General features: G+C 43.2%; 1 protein-coding gene and 1 pseudogene across 1 annotated transcript in view; both read left to right on the plus strand.

Annotated features, from left to right (window-relative positions):
* Positions 1–21361, plus strand: part of ENAH (ENAH actin regulator) — a 228202-nt gene that overhangs the window by 19370 nt on the left and 187471 nt on the right. The gene's annotated exons all lie outside the window — the stretch shown is intronic.
* On the plus strand, positions 14783–14882 carry LOC132248020 (U6 spliceosomal RNA; annotated as a pseudogene).

Consider the following 21361-nt stretch of genomic DNA (forward strand, 5'->3'; position numbering starts at 1 on the left):
GCACACTGCCAAATCGCCAGCGATTTGACTAGTGGTGACTGCCTCTGCTTCTAAAACCTCCTGCTGCTGCCGTGGAGCCGTGCTTGGAGCTGTGTGGCCGGTGGCAGAGCAGCAGCGGGGGGTGGTGGGGGGGATGGCTGTGTGCCGCCAGGCCACCACTACGCTGCCAAACCTCCTGCCGTCTCCGCAAACTTAAGCCCCATGTGCGCCGCCGCGCCCTCCCCCCCCCATCCTCCCCCGCGTGTAATTGAATTTGCGCAAGTTAAATGCATGTATGATGCGACTACTGTATAACACTACTGGGCTTTTATTTTTCTATCACTGAAATCCATAGTTAAATTCCTTTTAGCTTAAAAAAATGCAGTTCGGCTAAGCTGAGTACTTGAAAATCCTATCTTGAATTTGCATATCTTTTTGTTAGGGAAAGTTTTAAATAAGAGCACAAACAAACAAAAAAACTCTTTACTGGTTTAACTCTAGTGTGCTGTCTGTGTAGCAGGAATCTTACAGAATGTCTTGATTTTTTTTTTTGCACACAATTTTATTGAAACCTGCCGTCAGGTTTATGATACCTAACTGAAACTATATATCAGTTACTTGACTCTCAAAAATATAGGTGGTCATTTAATTATATTCTACAGGAAATGTTTTGTGCTTGTGGTGTATGTATTTAAACACAATGATTTGCTTCTAGTGAAGTTTTTATCTCTGCATAAAGGACACTAATTTTGCAAGTACTCCTAGAATGAAAATTTAGGTTTACTAGTGCAACTGCCTGAAAAATAATCTGCATCTGAAAGCTTGTCTGTGTTTATCCAAAGTATGCAGTTGATCCAATGAAAGATCTTCTTCTGTGTCATGTATGTGGATTCTTGAGGTTTTTCCCCCCCTAAAAAGGAAACAAAGGGTAAGAAATCTGCTTATAGCATACTAATTGACTAATAATGAATAAAGACTTTCATAGCCATCTGGATCTACCTACTAATAAGCAGGGAGGACAGAAAAATAACCTATTTTTCTGTTGACTATACATGACACAGAGTGAAATAGTGATGCAATTGCAGTTGATTAAAAATTTTCTCATTGACTTGAGGGGCAAGGATTCTGCCTTACAAAAACTAATAAAAAAAATCTTGATTATAGAGCAGTCTGACTATTATTCTGGTGACTTTGTTTTGCACACAAAAACGGACTATCCAGTATAGAATATGCATAGAAGATGGTTGGGAAAAAAAGAATTTTTTGTATTTTCTGTCACCCTGATTTCTTCCTTATCAGACACAAGAAAAGCTGTAGTTATCTTCTGTAACTTTAATTTAATTTGTGATAGAGTAAACTGAGCACAACTTGAATTTGCAAAATTCTATAACCCGATTACCTTAAACTTCCTTCATGACACAGCAGGAAATTTAACAGATACTTCCTCACAACAGGAAAATGTTCTGGGGGATTGGTTATTGATTTACCTTGGGAGTTCATTAGTCCTAGTTCTCATGGTACTTAATGTTGCCTTTTTTGGGAATAGGAAAGAGAAAATGACACTGCTGTCAGTCTAGTTTGGTGTGTTACAGTTTTTTCATGTTCCATATAATACATTGGTTTCCTAGAGAGTTGTGTTGAACAATAATGCTTACCTTGACCAACTATGTAAGTATATGGCTGTAAAAGGGAGAATGAAACAAAACAGCCATAGTCGTTTGTGGTATTCACTCTATAATTGTTTTGAAAATGTATTAGAGTGAATATGGTTTCCTCATTTTCAAGAATTTGAATATATTTTAGCCAAACTGTTATGGCTTATTTTAATATTTTTCTGTCCCATCAAAACCTTTGGCTGTCCAAGAGTTGGAGTTATATTAGTATTGCTGGTATTGTTAAGACTACTTCTCACCTTATCCAGAAAGGTTCAGTGTGGCTTACAATAACAGATGAACAACCCACAAGATAAGAAAAAAAACAACAAACTCCATCAAGGACAGAAGCTTAAAAATAAAGTAACCTGGGCTTGATTTCACTTTTATTGAATTTACTTTCTTAAAAACTATTCACAAAAATGAAACTGCAGTGGGAGTTTCCTCCTATGTTAGTGGACACACATTTTTGAGTGGAAACTTCTCTTTAGAAGAATTGATAAAAAGATGCAATGATTTGAAAAACAAATGTATTAGGTAAGATAATTGCCAAAATAATTCTGCAAAATGAGCATATTTCAGGTTGTAGGCTAGAACTAGGGAATGCTAAATACAGAAGCATGACTTCCAGCCCCCGCCCCCCCCCCAAAAAAAACAAAACAAAACACAAAACCAAACAAACAAACCAAAAACCCAAAACAAAACAGAGAACAGGAGGGTGGGGAGCAGTCCAGAAGGATTTTACAAAAATTAAATATGCTAATTTTTGGTACTGATGGACTTGTATGTTATATCTGTAATACTTGCAATTGTGTATACTGTGTTGCTTCTCATTCTTCATAGACTGATAGGGTTAATTGTAGCTTGGCAAATAAAAAAAAAAAAAAGTTCCATACTGTTTTTCTGCAGCAGATTCCTGTTGCTATGCAACAAACAATGTCACTTGGTACAGGATATATTAAATTTGTATTCTCTGCATGTTCATTTCATACTTCTGAGGAGGTTATGGTTCAGGCTTTCTACAGAATTCTTAATGTAAAGTATGCATCTTAGTTTTTCTTTGGACACTTGCTGTAACTGTGGTTACATGGGAGTACTTACTTGCATAGCCTTTCTTTGTTTTCAGATGTAAAGGACACCTGTGCAATATAATCTTCTAGCCAGACAAAAAAAGGGTGTTGGTTATATTCCTGGAGGTGGAGTGGTATTGCCAAGCAACATGGTAAGACTTCAGAAGTGGGGTAAACTTTTTGTGTGGAAGAACTTAGTAGGCTGTGAATTTTGGAAAACATTTAAATAAATATAAATACCACACAAAGTAAATCAGTTTCAGTGGAATCCTGTGCTGAAAGCACCAATTGACTTTTATTGACTTAAAAAATCAAGTGACAGGTTATTTTACAAAATGTATCCAAGCTATCTTTAGAAGGATTCTGAAATAAAGATTGTGCTGTTCTGCTTAGGGTATTACTTTCTTCATGTATGTGCTGCGAAACCAATACTTAAATGAAGGACAAAAGATAACTTGAAACTGTAATGTTTTAATATAACCTAGCTTGTCTTGGGGTGGGTGGGGGGAAGGCATACAGTGAGGACAGAAATAAAATAACATAATCTTTTCAGTCAGTCTTTATCTAAAATATTTTCAAATACAGTAGTGGGCTACTGATAAATTAATGTTTCACTTTGGTGGAACCAGAAGATTTTTCTGATGTGTTTTTTGTATTTCTGTGGGTGTTTAATATGCTAAAAGAAGGTCAGTGTCTTACGTTTAATAGTAGAACTATAAACCAGCAGAATGTTACATTGAAATGAAAATAAAATAAATTGGGAAGAATGGCATAAATGCTACTGAAAAGCATGTAACTTTATACATGTATAAACAGCTATTTGAGTTATAATAAGTATATATCAACTTCTAAACTTAATACTGAGAGGTAATTATGCATGTACATATGTATATGATATTAGGGTTATTGTGTATTAAATGTATGTGCTGTAGTTCTTATGTCTCTGCTACAGCAATTTCAATTTCTTTACTGATATTCAAAAACAAGTATTTCTTGGTGCTAAATATTGATTTAATGCTTAAATACAATATACCTTTTAAAATTTTGATTTTGGCATCCTGTATAACTTTAGATTAGATACTTTAAATAATTTTAAACATTGAAATTAGCATGTGAAATACTTTTGCTGACTTTGTGTAAGATCTATTGTGGCACACTTCTGTAAACCAGAGGTGGACATGCATTCAGTTGTTTTCTTGATCATGAGTACTGTATTTGTTGACTTGCTAACAGGAAGGAGAAATAAAACATGCGCTAATTGAAGTTATGGATGACTGGAAGTAACTTGAAATACTATTTTCTTACTTTCATGTGGTTAGAGAAAAATACTTCGTACATTAAAGTTAAGTATAAAGGAGCAGCTACTATCATAACTAGGGTTCCAGGTTTTCTGTTCACCATGGAAAAACGCGGATTTTCCCCCTTTTAAAGGGGAAAACCGCAGGAAATGGTAGGTTTCCCCTTGCCTTGCAGGCTGACAGAGTTCCAGCCTGCAAGGGGTGCTTGGGGCTGGGGGAGTGGGAGGAAGGCTATCTAGGGGTGCTCTGTGCAGGTGCACATGCACATGGCAGCCAGGCAGAGTGGAGAGCAGCTCCCTGCAGGTAAGTTGGGGGGGGGCTGGGAGGGCTGCCCAGTTGGGCCTGTGTGTGGGGTCCGGGCCTGTGGCAGGATTAGTGTGGCTGCAGGGCCTGGCTGGGGACCAGGAAGGAGTTGCAGGCAACTCATCTAGGGGTGGCTGAGGGGCTGACTCCCTGCTACTATGTGCAATCCTGGGGAGGGAGGCATGAGGGGCATGTGCCCCCCAGATTTATGCATGGGCCAGGGACGGATGTGGGCTGGCTGCTGCAGCCTTGGGACTCCTCACTCTGCTGCCCTTCCCCTAGGGCCTCCACAGCAGAGTGGGGTGGGCAGGCTCATTTCTGCTGCTGGGAGCCCCATGCCAGCCACTCTGCCATAGTGAGGCATTTCCTGCCTGCCTGGCAGCAGTGATGGCAACATGGAGTTGCTGCTGCCCTGTGAGCAGTAGGTGCCTCACCATGGTGGTGTGGTTGGCATGGGGCTCCTGGCAGTGGAAGTGAGCCTGCCCCACAGTAGGGTGGGGTGCCCTGAGGCTGCCAGAGGCAGCCCACATCCTCCTCCCCATGGGCTCCACTCCCTTGGTGCTGCCTCCAGGAGGAGGAACAGCCAGGCTCTGTGCTCTGCTTTGGCCTCAGCAGCTTCCGCCTCCTGTGGGAAGCATCTGGGGCTTGGGTGTGTCACAACCCAAGGGCGTGATTTTTTTTGTTTTTTTTGTTTTTTGTTTTTGTTTGTGTGTGCTTCAGCACTGCTAAATTATTTTCCTGCCGTTTGTAGCTTTCTTTGCAGGGTGCATTTCTTCGTTGCAGCGCAGAAATGCACGTTGCAAGGAGTTCCCGCCATTTGTATTCAAATTTGTGTCCCACTATTGGTCAGTTCTAAATTAATCCTACATGGCGGCTAGCGATTGGTTTGCTAGCCGTATAAGAGGCTTGAGTGGTTTCCGCCCAAGTTGGAGGACTCCACGAACATCAGGAGGAGGAGACTTCACGTCTCGTGAAGATCTCTAAGCGCTGCGGAGCCTATTGGACCCAGCGTGAATATCAAGAAGGCAACAGGGGTCTGATCAGCCTCTAGCCTCTCCCCGTCGCTGAGCGCAATCCTCGATGTACCCTTTCCCTGTGCGCAAAAGTTCCACGGAGCCTCGAAAACTTTGTGTGAGTGAATTGTGAGTGAATCCAGAGCTCTGTCCAAGGCCTAAAACTAGGATTTAAGTGAAGTATTCCTGGAAACGTTCCAGCCTGCACCGCGACCATCTATGGTGTAAGTAAACAATCTTAAACAACCATTAAGCGTCTGTGCCTAATTCTAGCGTGCCGCCTGCCTTCCCTGACCCAGCGTGTCCGGGCTGCTGGCCACAGCCTGCCGTGCGAAAAAAGGGCCTCGGACTGCTCCCAGCCCGCACAGGGTGTTGCTTGGGGGAGGAGGGAGAAGCAGAGGACTGCAAGCCCTGGCCCTGGTCTCATGGCCCTGGCAGCTGGAGGCCCCCTGTGACGGCTGGGGGAGCAGGGGGCTGCCAGTTGTGAGTGAGGGGCAGTGGAAGGGCCAGGGGGCTGTGGGTTGGGAGTGAGGGGCACTGGCACCAGCATATCAGGGCTGCTCAGCGCCCTAAAGCGGGTGGCAGGGGACAGCTGCACTTGGACTCACAGTCCTGGTGAGCTTTAAAATAGTAAATGTATCAATAAAACAGTGTTCAGCTGATATATAATATATATGTAGTAGCATTTCATTTTAATCATGGAAAAACATGGGTTTAGGGATTTTTTTTTTTTATCAGAGATTTTGGGATTTTGAAACAGAATCAGGATCCCTGCTTATAACCTATTTACTTGTGGTACTCCCAGCTTTATGGTTCATAATTGCAGTAGGCACATCTAAAGTTGATTTTGTGCATATACTATGTTCTGTACTTGAATGAGTACTATAATTTTTTGTGGGAGGTTAGATGAGGGACAGTGATGATGACAACAACATTCTTCTGAGCATAACCTGAGCCCAAAACTAGCTATCTTGGTGATGTTGGCATTTCAGCAGAGAAACCTGACATTGAAATGACTGAAAAATCTTTCTTTTTTTTCTGTCTTCTGTTTCTTGTATTCCAAAACTGTAAATAGTCTGACCTTTTTCCCTTTCTCTGTTTTTGGATGAGTTGCCCTAGCTTGGATGCAAGTAACTGTTGTGACATTGAGAAGTTAGGTTTAACTTGTTCAACTTTTTAAATTAACCACGAAGTGTCATTTCCATGGATTTGAGAACAGGGAGTAGGGAAGGCCTAAGAGTTCAGCTGTAAGTGGTGTTAGTTTATCTGAAAGTCTTTAAGAGAGACTCAAGGGGTAGACTCAAGATGGCTTAGTGACTGATGTAAAGGAAAGTAACTTTTTCTCCAGTTTTTTCCTTCTGGAGGTGAAGGTTGAGGAGGTAATTGTTTTCTTTGCTTGTATGTTACACTCCTTAGGTTTTATTTAACTTGAACTGGATCCAATCATTATCTTCATAGAAATGTATACATTTAACTTTCTCAGTGTTTCAGTTGTGGGAAAGGTAGTATCAATGGTGTTGCTGACATACATGGAAGGCTGAAGAAGAAATTCTGCCAGCACAGTTTCTATGGAATCAAAGGGCTGACAACTTTTGACAGTTTTTAAATATCTTGTACTCTTATATTTCTCACCCCCTCAGCTTGTTCTTTCTCTCTTCCTTTTTTATGCTTTTCCTGGTGTTTTTTTGTCTTTTGAACAGGCACATGTTAGTGTTTGGTAGCAAACATACGGTAAGTAACCACTTTAAAAATCAGCTTTTTAATTCCACCTTAATAAGTAGATGAGGCTAGGATGACACATACTTTAAAATGGCTAGTTTTTTATCTTCTATACAAGTATAGGGTGCAGGTATGGGGAGAGGGGGTCGATGGAGCTTAGCTCTGAGCATGGTCTGCTTCCAAGCTGGCTTGTCACCACAGTCTGTCACTGTCATTAGTGTGCCACCCCAATCCACCTGCCGCACCCCAACCTGCAGTGTTGCATAGTCCAGATGGCTCTGCAGGCAGTAGGTTATTTTATTAACATCTAATCCTAGATGTTTGAGCTGGCATGTGAAGAATCACAAAATACTTTTGTTGGGAAGGCTTCCTTTTTTTTTTCTTTTTTTAATCGCAGACCTACCCAAAGAAAAGTCCAGTATACATAGCCCAGATGGGCAGACACATCCTGTTGAATATTAGTTATGCTTTGGCTTGGATTTGTAAACTCCCTACTATCGATTCTCAGAGATGGATTCCCAACTTTTGAGGATCAATGGAAAAACAAGAGGAAGAGGCATTGTCCATCTCTCTATACCATATTACGATAAAGAAAAGGATTGGGGGAGCCTTGCCTGCTTAGAGCTGCTAAGCAGGAAGACTAGTTAAGAGAGACAACAGAGTAGGAATCGGAGTTTGCAGTTAGGTTTGCAGACTGCTTTGTATAGGGCTCCAGACATTATTCATCCTGCTTCATATAAATGTGGAAGGCAAATGGCTGTCTGTAAGAGCATGATCTCATTACTCTATTGCAGTATTAGACCTAAGTGCTGACAAAATCCAAGAAAGGATGCTACATTTTTTGGATGTTAGAAGAAACGGTATTCTGAAGACCAACTAGACAGAGATGCAGGTATTTCTGAAGTCTTTACAACCTAGCATTAGTTTTTCAAGCTTTGATTTACAAGCTTTGATGTATACTGTGTATACAGTTACAGCTGTGATCAGGCAGCTATGTAAATTGACCCGTGTTTCCAAAGTCCCACTCTCAATCTCAGTTGACCAAAACACTTCCACTTTGGGATCTGTACTGCCTTTTCTCTGTAGTGCCATGTATTTCTCACTAGGAGTATAGAAGTGGTTGTGGCTGCTACTGCCAATCCAAAAAAGTGGTTGTGGAATCTTCATAAGACCTGGGTAGACAGCACCTTCTCTGGAATGATAGTTTTGGGGGTGGTCCGTCTTTAAGCAGGAAGTTGGATTAGATGACCTATTGAGGTCCCTTCCAACCCTAATTTTCTATGATTCTATGTACAGCAGGATCAGAATGTTGGTTTGTTTCCTTTTTCCAGTGACAAGAATCTTTTGAATAAAGCAAGCAAAGTAGTTTTTGGTGAACTAAGCCAAACTCCTTGCTGTCCCATTGATGGCATGCTGTCATAAATTTCTAGCTTCAAAAACTGGACAGGCCAATGAGACCAGAGATCGTGTGCCATCTTAACTGGAACAGATTTGATTGGAGCTTGTCAGCTCAAAAAATAGTCCCAAAACAGTTTGAGATCAGCGTCAAGCGTTGTTGTTTCTTAATTCCCCATATGCAAGCAATTGGAACAAGTTAGATCAGAGGTGGGCTAAACATGGCCCAGAGACCACATCTGGCTTGCCAAGGGATTCTGTCTGGCCCATGGTGGGTCCCTCGGCCCCACCTGGCCGAGGTGTGTTTGCCTAGGCCATGGGGTATGCAGTAAGTACTGCTGCTCCTGGGCTGCTCCGTGTGGCTGCTACTGCTAATCCACCCCACACCTACCCCCAGGGGTGTTGAATGGAGCAGGTGGCAGGTGAAGTTTCCATGGAGACTGGCCTGAGGGGGGGGCCCACACAGGGCACGCTTAGTCAGGCAGATGGGATGGGGCCCTGAGTGGGCAGGGAGTGGTGTCTGGGAGTGGAATGGGTTGGCAGGGGCCAGGACTGGGGCTGGCAGTGACAACACAAGTTTGGGGCCCAGGGCAGAGCTGCAATCTGCTTTTCACACACCACTGCCTGCGGAACTGGTGTCCATTGCAGGGATGTGCAGGGAGCAGATTGCGGCTCTGTCCTGGGCCTCAGTTCCATGATGTCGCTGCTATGCAATCCTGGGCCTGTCCATCCTGGATCCTGCTTCATGCCCATCCGCAGCTTTGTCTAATCTGCCCTGCCCATGGGGTCGCAGATTTTCTCTGTGGAGACCCTATGTGCCTGCTCCATCTGGTGGTGGGCCTGGGGCCAGATAGGATCAATTGCCTCTCCACCCCTAGCCTGCAACAGCTCACTGAAGCTCCTTAAGTGTCCTTCAAGCCAAAATAATTGCCCAGCTCTGAGTTAGATCTTATATGCTGAGTCCAACTATTAAGGAGCTTTAAGAGGTTTGCATATATTATAAAATTCAGTAAAAGCAATCCCATGGCTCCTAAATGAAGGGTTTGCAATGCTTCAGCAGTGGTTCGCCAAAATTATTCAGCTTGGTTCAAGGCAGGCTGTTTCAGGCTGGCTGCTGCCAAAACACTGAAGAAGTCCTGGTTTCCTGGGCCATGTAAAATGGCTTTGTGGTCTAGATTCAACCCACAGGCCACAGGTTGCCAGCCCCTGTCCTAGATAATCTCTTATGCCTTTATGCAGACTATATATAAAACTGTTAAAAGAACATTCTGATGGCAAAATCAAGTCTTCTGTTTCTGTGTTGCTTGTATAATTTTAATTTGCTTCTCCCCCTCCATATATGTAGACATTAAATTAGTCTCTAGTTATGTGATGCTTTTTTGTCACAAGACCCCTTTTCCTGTTTTTTTTTAAATCCAGATAGGTTTGTCTCTAGGATACAGTCTAGGTTGTATGTCTGAGGAGGTTGTTTCTAGGACTTCTGTCTTGTCTATAAAAGTTGGAAGGTGGCTTGTGAATGAAACAGAAGACTGCTGCAAGAGAGAATGGTGTCTGGGTCAGAGCAGTTGGCTGTTGCCTTCAAAAATTTGTGTGCCCTGTTTCTGTCAGTTCTTGTTCTGTGTGAAGGTGGGCAAATCACTTAAGTTTTCGAAGATGGTCACTAGGTTTGTGCTTCCTCTTTTTTATCAGTGCTAAACTTAGACCATGGGTAGGGGCCTGCTGAATTCATGGCAGAAGTGAGGTGCGCTATGGGTCCTTTAATCTTGCAGGTTCCCCTGTGCCCCTCCCTCCCTCCGCTGACTGGTGGAGGGTCCCCACTTGCAGTTCACTCCTGATCAGTGGGGAGGCAAGAACTGCAGTTTTAAATATGGCACTGTTTTTGCTTCTCGCCACTGATTGGCTGAGGGGCCCCAGATGGCCCTGCTGTTTGCTGACTGGTGGGATGGTAAAAACGGCTCCATGTTTAGCTTTCCTGATGATCAGGAGGGAGGGGGGGAGGGACAAGGGGTGAGGTGCTCACTGGGGAGCACGAAAGATTAAAGGAGTTGCTGCACAGTGTACTTTGACTTTGAATTCAGTAGGTCTGATTAGCAGATGTGCTTAGCATGCACAGCTCTACATCAAGACAATGGGAGCTATACTTTGATGTTATAAAGTACTGTACGAACTTCTCAAAATTAGGTTGCAGGTTTCTTTAATCGCCAATAAGAATTAGTGAGCACTGGGCACTGATCTTTGTCTCTGTTCTGCATTATAAATGCATCTATCACTCCCTTACTTTTTCCATCAACAACATGAAAATTAGTTAATTAAGTTTTGGAGCATTCAGATTCTATAGTGTTGAGCATCATAGAAAAGCCCATGAGGAAATATAAAATGTTTGCGGTCTGATAACTCTTTTAAGGTGGCACAGGCAATCTTAACTTTTGATTGCTTGATTTTACAACTTCTTATGTTCTTTTACAAAGTTGCATGAATTTCTTTAAATTTCTAGGGCTTTTTTAAAATCAAATAGAAGAAAGAGTTGTTATTATGTGGCATAATACTGGAGTCCATGTGGCTCCAAATCTGCTGATAGTAGATTCATGGTAGAGACTTCTGTCATTTGACCTCCCAGTGTAACTTGTAGTTGTGGTGGTAGTGGTAGTAACAGGCTGTTTCCTTCATATAAAAGGTTCAATATAAAAGAACAATGTTTGCTTTTACTGTGGGCTTCACAGGTATTTGCTGACTGGAAGTGGTCAGACCCACCTGGCTTTCAGTCCCTATTGTCTTTCTCCTTTCCTTACTTTGCTCAACCAGTCTTTTTCTTTTTCCTACTGTTGCATCCCTGAGGTTCTTTCCCAGTCATTTTACCTCTCTGCATAAAAGTCATGTTGCTTTTATGCATGAGGCTGCACTTTTCCTCCACATGGTTTTGCTGCCAGCAGGGGCAGTATTGAGGTCACAGGAGAGATGGTCTCTGCACACAGTTCTTGGGCATAGGATTGCAGTAGCACATGACAGACTGCAGCATCGAGGAGCAGTAATTGCAAGGAAAATCTTACTTAATCCTTACAGCTGTGGGGTGGGTTGTGCCTAGTATAGCAGGTCTCTGAAAATTCCATCTAAGTTTTAGAAAGTATATTTCATGGTTAAAGGTGTTTTTGTTTTTTGAACAGTCAAAAGAACAAAAATTTGCTTGGCATAGAAAACATGAGGCCAAGGGTTAAAGATTGCCAAAGTTCTATAAGCCAGAGGTTCCCAGCCCCTGGGTCATGAAGGATTGGCTGCCAGACTGGAAGTCTGGAAGTGATCAGCATATTGTGGACTGATAGCCAACCTTTTTTTATACTGAGTATAAAAAAGGGTTGGCTGCTGGTCCGCAGTATACTGGTCACTGCCAGTCTGTGGTCTAAAAGGGTTGGGAACCACTGGTATAAGCAACCAAAAATCAGATCTTTAAGTCAGTGGAGGCCAGTCTTTTTGGTAGGTGTACCACAGATTAGCTCTTCATCCTCCCTAGGTTCATTCCAGTCCTCTTCCTCTGCCTAGCTTGCTGCTCTGCTTTCTGGCCTGACCTGCTGTGTACCCCAAACAGGCTGCCTGTGCCACTTGTGGCACATCTGCTGCAGGTTGGATACCCCTGTTATTAGGGAAGGTTGGGACAATCTTTAGTATAGAGCAATGGTGCCCCTTTTCCCCAGCATGCAGTGCCTGGTGTGTCCGCAGGCCAGATCTGTCTGGTGGCTCCATCTGGTTGTGTGAAGTGGGGCAGGGGGAAGCCCAGCCCTGATCCAGCTGTGTGAGGGGAAGGGGTCTTGGCTCAGCCCCAGCCCAGCCTTGTGGAGGGAATGGAACGTAGCCTGGTCCCAATTCAGTGGGAAAGGGGGTGTGGCCTGTTTCTGGACTGCAATGGAGGGCTTAGGAATTTGGCAGTGGGGAAGGGTGGTGGTAGTAATTACCACTGCTCCTCTGCTGCCAAATTTTCTAACCCACAGGGAGCCCCGCAGGCCAGATACCATGGCTCCATGGTCTATATTTGGCATGCAGGCTAGAGGTTTAGCACCCCTGATATATAGGCAATGCTATCTCTTTACTCATGATATAGAATGATTGCATAAAGACCCTAGATAGCAAGGCTCTGTTGGCCATGGAAGGTGGCAGACATCCAGCCTTCACTTGGCACTGCGCTTGAGACCCAGAACTGAATCAAGGGCTAGTTGCTATCGGGACCTTAATGAACAGCATATGGTACAAAGAATGTTTGTTTGGTGGCAACACTTTGGTAGTTGTCCACAAGAGGGCAGAGGTTGGTTGTAACGTTCTAAATAATCTGTTCTGATCCTGGCTTTTTTCTTTCCAGGAAGCAAATACTGCCCTCCCCACACGCACTACATGTAGTTGCTTCACTTTGATTTGTTTCTCTATATTAATGTATTATAAATAGTTGTATACTTGTGTTTTCCTCTGGACATCTGTTATAGGGATACTCCTTTCAGATGTTCTCTCTTTCTAATTAGTCTAATTTATTATAAAGGAGGTCTCACCAGATAATCTAATGGCCTGTCTTGTTCTTATCTTATTAATATTCATGTTTAATTTGAAAGCTTTCAGCAATTTTTCCCCCTGCCCCAAATTGACAGATACCTTTTATCTTTCAAAGATCTGAGTGCTTCATACTCATTCAGATAGTTCAAATTGTGCTTTGTCACTGTTCCAAAGAGAGCAGATCTGAAGAGTAAAGATCTTTTCTGTAGTTTTTAGCTTCAGGATGGAACCCATGATGCCTTTCATTTAGGACTCTTGATTTGTCATGCCCCTTCACCATCTTATCTGGTAAATGGTGCCTGTTCTGTCTGATGGAATTGCTCTAACCACAGTGCATAGCTGTGAAAGACTCTGTGCAGTAAAGGGAAACTGTTTTTGGGTGTGGGACAAAATAAAGTTGAGTTTTCAGAAGTTTATCAAGACAACTTGGTTTTTAACTAGCAGTGTTGATCTCCCCAGGAGCTGTAATAGGAATTTTCTGAATGATTTTCATGAACCCCTTACCTTAACAAACATGACTATAGACAGTAGTTGAGACAATGCTCAAGTGCTAATTCAGGGATACATATCTGTTTTGCTTTACAGAAATACTAATCAGTGTCCTAAGTCTACTGAACACTTAATGACCTGAAACAAAATAAGTGCTGATATCTTGAGGTGGTACACATTTTGGTGATCAGAAGTAACAATAAAAATGGGACAGACAGAGTAATTTGGATTATTCATTAAATTGGATGCTTTCAGATGCATTTGTTTACGCAGCCAAATGCAAGGCCAGCTATGAGCAAAGAATGCAAGACATTTTTACATTGTTGGAATCTATAGTCATGCAAGTTTGCTAAAAAGGACTCGGGTACTGGTGGAGAATTGATTCGGTGTGAGCACCTTGTGTACAATATTGGCTAAAAGTTCTAATGTGATTATTTATAGATGGAAATATCAGGTAACAGTAGGAAAGTGCAGTGGTGAGATTTATGTTAAAATATAACGTACATTTCTGTTTCTAGCACTTCACTTAAGAGTGAAGAAATGGGAGATGATATATAGGTAGTTATTAATGACTTGAGGACAGAAAAGTTTGCCTTACAGTGGGACTTAAAGAATTCAGTCTGTTTAATGTATTGAAGAGCAATTTAAGAGGTGACTTGACCACAGTCTGTAAGTATCTGCAAAGGGAGAAGATATGATATACTAAAGAGAGCCTAATCAGAAAAAGGCATAATAAAATCCAGTCTAGTCCAGTTCGGCTAAAAACTGAAGCTCAATAAGTTTTAACTTAAAATAAATCTTAAGCTCTCAACAGTGAGGTTAGCTAACTATTGGAATAATTTATCAAAGGTTATGGTAAGTTCTATATGGTTTGAAATCTCTACAGCAGTGATTCTCAACCAGGGTGCCACGGTAACTTGGGGTGTCCTATGAGAGCCTTTTTAAAGGTGGTACATGCTATTAGCATGGTTATATCATTCACAGTATAAAACCCAGATGTTTCAAATGGGAATCCGCAGTGTCAAAAACATTCTGACCTTTTGTGGTCTTTTTGAGCTCCTTGCAACAGAAAAATTGTTCTATTTATTTATTTTTGTAGTAAAAAATGGAGTCAGAGCTAAAAGCTGGCTTTTCTGTGGGGGTGCCTTGAGTATTAAAAGGTTAAGAACAACTGCTTTACAGACTACATAACTTTCTAAAAGATGCACTATTTTTGCTCCCAGTTATTGAATTTGATTCAGTGATTGCTGACTAAAAACTGGTTGATATAATGCAGACTAGATGATTGCCCTTTCTGACTTTGACAAATGATATACTGTATTTTCTTACCTATCGTGTGTCCCAGAATAAAACACACTTTTTCTTTTACAGAGAAGATTAGCATGGCCCCTGCGAAAGGATGACACGCAAATTCGTGAAGCTTGCTTGCTTGCTTGCGGCTCCAGAAAGCTTAATTTCTTAATATAAGTTGAATGTATTTCATGTAGCAATCTAGCAATTGAAGCATGTCATTATATCTGGATGTTGGAGAGTTGCAACATCCCACATGCTTGTATGTATACAAGGTGGTGCTTAGCTCTGGTGCACAACTACAGTGCAAATGTGCTATCTGTCCAAAAAGGGATATTCAAAGTGTAATATTAAGTAGTGCTCAGATTTGGTATAGGGATGGTTGGCTACTTGCTTATTCACATCAGGTTGCCAAATTAAGAATTAGCTACTCAAGTGATTGCTGTGACTTACTTGAAAGGGTGCTGCTTTCCCACTCAGCTGGAACACATCAATCCTGAGTCACCCTTCAAAATAAAAGCTTTAGCAGCTGCTGGAGTACTTCGGTGGTCCTGTACAATTTTTTTTTTTCTGAAGTTTGTGTATACCACTTGATTCTTTGCAGAGGGCTAAGGAACCTAACCTGGCAAAGAACACAGGTTCTACTATATATAAATGGCTATATAGAGATGCTAGAGAGAACACTGAAAAAGCTTGAGTGACAGGTGTCTCATGGTAATCTGTAGTAGCCTGAAGCTGGTAGTGTCTATTGTCCTTACTGCAAGGTCTGACATATATATATGTTTATCAGTCTTTAATTTCACATTTTCACAAGCATTTCACAAACTAAAGTATGTATCTATGTATATAATTTTAAAAATTTAATGTGCATCTTCTAAAGCAGGGACCGGGGACATCCCACCGGGATTCCGGATGGACTAAGGAAAGGCATAGCTGGGCCTAGGGTCGGAGAGTATTGAATCCCCATTTTCAAAAAGGCGAGGAAGGAGGACCCAGGAAACTATAGGCCTGTTAGTCTTACCTTGGTCCTGGGGAAGCTCGTTGAGAAAATTTATCCAGGAGCACATCTGCAAGGGACCAGCAGGGAAGATTATGCTTAGGGGCAACCAGCACGGGTTCATTAGGGGCAGGTCCTGTCAGACCAACCTGATTGCCTTCTGCGGCCAGGTCACAAAATCCTTGGACGCAGGTGTCGTGGTGGACATAGTCTTTCTGGACTTTAGGAAGGCCTTTGACTCTGTCTCTCACCCCATTCTCATTTAAAAAATTAGGCGACTGTGGCATTGATGCCAACACAATCAGATGGGTCATAAATTGGCTGGAGGGCCGCACCCAGAGAGTGGTGGTGGACGGGTCATTTTTGACCTGGAGGAATGTGGGCAGTGGGTTCCTCCAGGGCTTGGTCCTCGGGCCCGCACTGTTTAACATCTTCATCAGTGACTTGGATGAGGGGGTAAAAAGCACCTTGTTCAAATTCGTGGATGACATTAAGATGTGGGGAGAGGTGGGCACGCTCAAAGGGAGAGACAGGCTACAGCTAGATCTGGATAGGTTACAGGGGTGGGTGGATGAGAATAGGATGCAATTCAATACTGACAAGTGAAAGGTACTGTACCTAGGGAGAAAAAAACAGCTGGGGAACTCCCTTCTCATCAGCACAGAGGCAGAAAAGGATCTTGGAGTCATTACTGATTCCAAGATGAACATGGGCTGCCAATGTGAGGACGTGGTCAGTAAGGCTAACCACACCTTGTCATGCATCCACAGATGCATCTCGTGCAGGTCCAAGGAGGTGATCCTCCCCCTCTATGCGACATTTGTCAGGCCCCAGTTGGAGTACTGTGTCCACTTCTGGGTGCCTCACTTCAGGAGGGATGTGGACAATATTGAGAGAGTCCAAAGGAGTGCCACTTGCATGGTTTCATAGTTGGTAGGATCGGAAGGGACCTGAGCAGATCATCAAGTCCAACCCCCTGCCATGGGCAGGAAAGAATGCTGGGATCAAACGACCTCGGCAGGGTGTCTATCTAGCCTCCTTTTGAAGACCCCTGGGGTAGGAGTGAGCACCACTTCCCTTGGAAGTTGGTTTCCTGACTGTGAAGTAGTGCCTCCTGATATCTTTCCTGAATCTACTCTCCATCAATTTATGGCCGTTATTCCTCATTACTCCTGGTAGTGCTCAGGGGAACAGGGACTCTCCCATCATTTGCTGGTCCCCCTTGGTCATTTGTAGACGGCCACCAGATCCCCTCTCAGCCTTCTCTTGTGGAGGCTGAACAGGTTCAGGTCCCGTAGCCTCCCCTCGTAGGACGTGCCTTGCTGCCTCCTGATCATGTGAGTGGCCCTCCTCTGGACCCTCTTGATGCTGGCCACATCCCTCCTGAAGTGCGGCACCCAGAACTGGACGCAGTACTCCAACTGCGGCCTGACAAATGTCGCATGGAGGGGGAGGATCATGTCCTTGGACCCACTCGTGATGCATCTGTGGATGCATGACAAGGTACAGTTAGCCTTCCTGACCACGTCCCCACACTGTCAGCCCATGTTCATTTTGGCATCAATAATGACTCCAAGATCCTTTTCTGCCTCTGTGCTGACGAGAAGGGAGTTCCCCAGCCTGTAGGTGTGCTGCTGGTTCCTAGGTGCAGTACCTTGCACGTGTCAGTATTGAAACCCATCCTGTTCTCATCCACCCACCCCTGTAACCTGTCCAGATCTGATTGCATGCTGTTCCTCTAGTGTGCCCACTTCTCCCCACATCTTAGTGTCATGTGTGAATTTGAACAAGGTGCTTTTCATCCCCTCATCTAAGTCGCTGATGAAGATGTTGAACAGTGCGGGCCCGAGGACCAAGCCCTGTGGAACCCCACTGCCCATATCCCTCCAGGTCGAAAAATGACCTGTCCGCCACCTCTCTGGGTGCGGCCCTCCAGCCGATGAGCGGCCCATCTGACTGTGTAGGCATTGACACCACAGTTGCCTAATTTTTTTAATAAGAATGGGGTGAGAGACAGTGTCAAAGGCCTTCCTAAAGTCCAGAAAGACTACGTCCACCATGACACCTGCAACTAAGGCTTTTGTGACCTGGTTGTGGAAGGCTACCATGCTGGTCTGACAGGACCTGCCTCTAATGAACCCATGCTAGTTGCCCCTGAGCATAATCTCCCCTGCTGGAACCTCGCAGATATGCACCTGGATAATTTTCTCAACGAGCTTCCCCAGGACCGAGGTAAGACTAACGGGCCTATAGTTTACTGGGTCTTCCTTCCTCCCTTTTTTGAAAATGGGGACCATATTGGCCTTTTTCCAGTCCTCTGGCACCTTGCCAGAGTACCATGAGTGCTAGTAAGCCGTGCCAGGTGTCCCGCAATGACCTCTGCTAATTCCTTCAGCACTCCAGGGTGGAGATCATCAGGACCTGCTGATTTGAACACATCTAGTCCCACCAGAGGTTCCCTGACTGGGTCCTCACTGACCCTGGGCCTGGCTGTGCCTCCCCTGGTTAGGGGGCAGTAGGGCAGGCCCTACAAGGAGAGGCTGCGGGACCTGAACTTGTTCAACCTCCACGAGAGAAGGCTGAGAGGGGATTTGGTGGCTGTCTATAAACTTACCAGAGGGGAATGGGAGAGTCTCTGTTCCCCTGAGCACTACCAGGAGTAACCAGGAACAACAGTCACAAGTTGACTGTGAGAATAGGTTCAGGCTAGACATCAGGAAGCACTACTTCACAGTCAGGGCGGCTAGGATCTGGAACCAACTTCCAACAGAATTGGTGCTCGCTCCTACCCTGGGGGTCTTCAAAAGGAGGCTAGATAGACACCTTGCCAGGGTTGTTTGACCCCAGCATTCTGTTCTGCCTGTGGCAGGGGGTCGGACTTGATCTGCTCAGGTCCCTTCCGACCCTACCAACTATGAAATTATAAAGAAAATAGGCTCTTAAAATTAAAGGTTCTCGTGTACACTACAGTAAAGTTGTGTACAATGTGCAAGGTAAAGATGTGCTCTATATAAAACTAAAAATGCTTGAAATTGCCCTGTGTTATTTTATAAAACTGAAATTTCTTCTGAGTTGGGTGTACAAAGATTCTATTTTTAAAGTATCAGTGATCTACGTCGTAAGCTAAAACTTCTTTGGAAAGACCTAATTCTTTGTCTTCTAATACAGTTTGTCACTAATAGCTGCAAAATATCTTAGTTGAAAAGATTTTTATTTTTTTTTTTTTAAAAAGCCCAAATCAATGGAGCTTCTTTATTTTGTAAAATATTTTACTACTTTGTAATGTCACTGAGATTTAGTTAGTACTTTTATGGCTTCTCCTGCTTGCAGACTACCTGAAAAAGTACATGCTGCTCATCTTTCCCACCTAGAATGTGCATTTTTGCAGAACTTTGAACTTCCGTGCTTAATGCTGGGTACCAGTATTTTGAGCAAATGTGAAATTTCATTAAATAAGTTGCAGTTCATGACTGCTAGATTTCAGAGGATGACTGAGCCACAAAGCTGATAGTCATAGCTGATTTTGTTTCTAGGAGCATAGTGCATCTCCCATCCAAAGCTCAATTTGGCAAAGACTTCAAGTTTTTCTGGTGTTGTTTTCTTTGCTGTCACTTAATTTCATCCTTTTCAGTCTTCATAATGCCTCCATTGTATAAAACCTGTTTCAGTAAAATGTATGTAAAAAGCGAGTTTTAGTTTTTTGTTTTTTTTTGTTTTTTTTCCCCCCCTCTGGCAGTAAGATGATAGAAATCAGGGGGAGATGGAAGTACAAACTTTTATTTATGAGCTTTGCACCTCACTGATGTAAGGCATTTCTTTCCATTGTACACTGTGGTGCATATCAGTTAGGTTGAGCAGAGAACCTTGTGGACTTCTTTTCTTCTTACCTTGGCCTGTGTATGGGCATGTGACTGAAAGTAAGGAAGAAAAGATTAGGGAAATGTCAATCTCTTCAGCTGCTTTAAAATGTAACTATTTAATTTTTTGCCACTTACCTCCCCAAATAATCCATAGGTTTTAGGTAAGTGATAAGTTTCTGAAAGTTCAATAATGAGGAGAAATGTAAGGATAATAGGAAGAGGTTAGGGAAAATGGAAGACTGATCAGAAGGTGGAGTGAGGACACTTGGGGCCATAGACAGATCTAGGATTTTGAAAAATGGGGTGCAGGAACTGTGACCAATGCCATAGGGGTGACTGTGGGCTCTGCCCCGCCACCTTCAGTAGGCAGACTACAATGTCAGCAGCAACTAGGGACATTTGAGTCTCTGAAGCAGGTAAGAATCTCTCCCACTCTCCAACTCCTGCTCTTGGTTCCACCTCTCCTCCAATTCCCCCAAACTCCTGCTAATTATACCACTGAGCACAGGAGAAGGGGACCTGTCTGCTGCTGCCCCAACCCATGGCTGACACTGCTGCAGCGGGCAGATGCAGGAAGGAGGAACCCACCTACCTGCTACAGCCACTCTTTCCAGCCTGGCCCAGTGCCCAGCACCCTGCTCCTGGTGCCCCTGGCTGAAGTGAGGACAGAGTGGCCTTGGAGCTCCCTGTGTCCTTGGGTTAACCAGGAAGTGACGGTGGTGGCAGGGCCCACTCTTCATACCCTCAGAGTTGTAGTTAGCAGGGCTTGTGCCTGGGCATACTCTGATGGAGAGGGAAGGTGCTGCTGAGCACTGGCGAGAGAGGGGTATCAAGAGCAGAGGTGGGGGTGGGAGAGTTTTACCAGGGCGGATTTGATTTATATCAAATCTATTTTAAATCACTGGCCAGGAAGCCTAGGTTTAATCACTGTTTTCTACAAAGTGCATTCTTGTTGTTTAAAATAATCTTCATTAAATCATTTCCAACAGGGTTTCTTTTATGGCTTTGCAAGCCTGCTGCCATGATAGATTTTTCCTTCTAACATACCATTCCCTCACTAGATCTCAAATCAATGGAGAAGCTATACTCAGAAACGTATCCCTCAAGACTTCTGGAATAGTCTGCTCAAAATGTTTCTCTCTTGTTTCTACTGCCCCTCCCTCCTTGCATTTATCTGCAGACTCTTCCTACTTGCCCAGATCTACTCCACCCTTAACAATTCTCTGTTCATTTAACTTCTTGAAATTTTGCACTTTAGAGAGGGGTAAGGGCTTGACTCTGTGTACACAAACTTGCAGAGAGACAATAGGGCTGACAGTAGGTAATCAGGTCTGTCCTTTCTCATCTCAATATACTGCTGTTAACAAGGATGTTATCTCCGGAGACAAATCCACAGTTTGAGAACTGAAATGAAGCATCACAGAGATGCTTAATGGGATCTTGACTGAGCACTGAGTCTCATTGGGTAGAGTAGTTTTCTCTAATCTTTTCTAATCTACAGAGGAGCCTCTGGGAACCCCATAAGATCGGGCCTCCTAATATAGTTCATGGCCTGTTGTGACCTATTTGTAACCTTTTTAGAAAAAGTTTTATATGACTATATTGTCTCAAATAATATATCATTAGAAGTTTATAATCTCTATTCCACGATGATATCTTTGAGCTTTAACATACCTTAAATTTAAAACTATATAGGTTTGTTGTTTAAAAAAAAATCTTAAAAATTAAAAATATGATTAAATTAAAAAATCTGATTTTTAGATTTA

This window comes from Alligator mississippiensis, chromosome 1, assembly GCF_030867095.1.
Source record: "Alligator mississippiensis isolate rAllMis1 chromosome 1, rAllMis1, whole genome shotgun sequence".
Classification (NCBI taxonomy): Eukaryota; Metazoa; Chordata; order Crocodylia; family Alligatoridae; genus Alligator; species Alligator mississippiensis.